This window comes from Wasmannia auropunctata, unplaced genomic scaffold (genome assembly GCF_000956235.1).
Source record: "Wasmannia auropunctata unplaced genomic scaffold, wasmannia.A_1.0 LD336076.1, whole genome shotgun sequence".
Classification (NCBI taxonomy): Eukaryota; Metazoa; Arthropoda; class Insecta; order Hymenoptera; family Formicidae; genus Wasmannia; species Wasmannia auropunctata.
The window spans coordinates 3,023,940-3,026,001 of NW_012026814.1; positions in this window are offsets into that span (position 1 = coordinate 3,023,940).

Genomic DNA, 2,062 nt, shown 5'->3' on the forward strand with positions numbered 1-2,062 from the left:
TAAGGCCAACCAGTACAACGGCTATCCTCATACTGAGTTATAACAAGGCGCACCCTATTCTATTGTTTGCTTAACGTGTATTAAATAATCACAAAAAATGAGACCAAGGTCCAAACGCGTCCTTTGGTCGGGACCATCAACCGAGAGGCGGTCTCGCACCTGACTTTCAATGAACTTTCGTTATCGTCCATGCGATCGCAGAACGATATATTCGTCGATGGCTTCTCCAACATTGGGATGGAAGCAATTTCAGTACAGTATTGTTCATCCAACGTTACTTTATTCCTAGCGCAATTGAACGCTCAGATTATAGACATTTTCAAACTGTCTTGTATTGCGTTCGACGGAATTCTACAGAAAAGCATAAGCTTGATTTTTTCGTATCTTTCCGTATTTTAGCAACAAATAAAAAATTCTCAATCGTCCAATTCGTATAATCTGATTTGTAGTATTAATTGATATCTTTCTCTTCGACTGAATGAATGATTGCCATCGGATTATACTGTCAAGACGACACATACAAAGCGTGGTAAAATTTATTTATAATATCCGATCGTAATGTTGAAGTGCCGATGTACAGATTACGAGCATTCAGTTTATTCTCTCGAAATTCAAGTTAGACGTACGATCACAAGTGCAGGTAGGCGGTATTACAACATTTTCGTAAACTTCTACCAATTTTCCGACGATCGGCGCTAAATGACGTCGATCCGTCACCCAGCTCGACGAACGCCAAAGTTAAAACGGTAGCGATAACGGTAGTGATAAAGACACTTTGATAATGGAAATATGGAGTAACTTACGCTTAAAAACATCTTAACAATTAAGGTAGAGTATAAAGTATGACTTAAGTACAACCATAAAAACTTGGTCATTATTATGGCATTCGTATCCTTAACTACGCGGCTCGCCAGGCCGCATCCCCCCACGATCGGCGCGTCTCTTTATAAAAAGAATCTACTACTCGTGTACGATGTCGTGATTCACGAAAAATCGTGTTAGCTTTTCAGACAATGCACGATTATATAAACGGCATGTAGATTCGACCCTCTTCGCGACTTTCCGGTTTCCATCCTCAATCGAATGGCAAAGAGTATCGAAAATATAGTTCCGTGACAAATTTAAGGCTTCTTTATCTTTTGTATCTACGATATATGCATATATGGAGATTGAAAAATATCGACAGTATTTATCATAAAGAGATCTGATAAATTATATTATAATGTATTATATCTATAATATTTGTCAATTCACATCTAGAAATTGATTTATAGTCAAAATAATTTAGTTCAAAAATTTATTTTATTCGGGATATAATTTTATATGTATAATATGCATATGATTATTTTAAGAAAGAAATTTGCTTCGTCAACGATAAAAAATTATGAGCGCAAATATAATAAATATATTGCCAATATTATTCTGTCTCCAATTAAAAATTAAAGAAATCCTTCCTTCCTACACGTATAACGAGACAAAGACAAAGCAAAACGACATGCAAAACAATATCCATCGATGTATTTTCGTCATAGGAATAATTTTAATCGTGCTCAATTCTAAATTTTTTAGATGGGAAAGATATTTCCGCAGTCATTTTGTATGTACTTGAAGGATTTATGAACGAGTCTGTTTTATATAGAGTAGATTATACGTGTATTATACGTACCGGAAACGACCATTGTTACTTGGGATCGTACAAAGTATCGGCTTCCACTACTTCGCTTCGTCGCGTCTCGATACCGATCTCGATACTCTTTATAACACGGCGTCGGCCTTTCTCTACGAGAGCATTCTGGTAATTCGCTTCTCTTTTCGTGACCTGAACATATCCTCTTCCGCTGCGTCGCTATTTTTGATTATTCCACTTATCGTTAATCGACGATCACAGGAAGTACGCGGCGTTGATCAGGCTTTTGGGTCTTTTGTGTACGTGTATATGTATGTGTGTGTGCATGAGTGCGTGCCGGCGTGTGTGTGTGTGTGTGTGTGTGTGTGTGTGTGTGTGTGTGTGTGTGTGTGTGTGTGTGTGTGTGTGTGTGTGTGTGTGTGTGTGTGTGTGTGT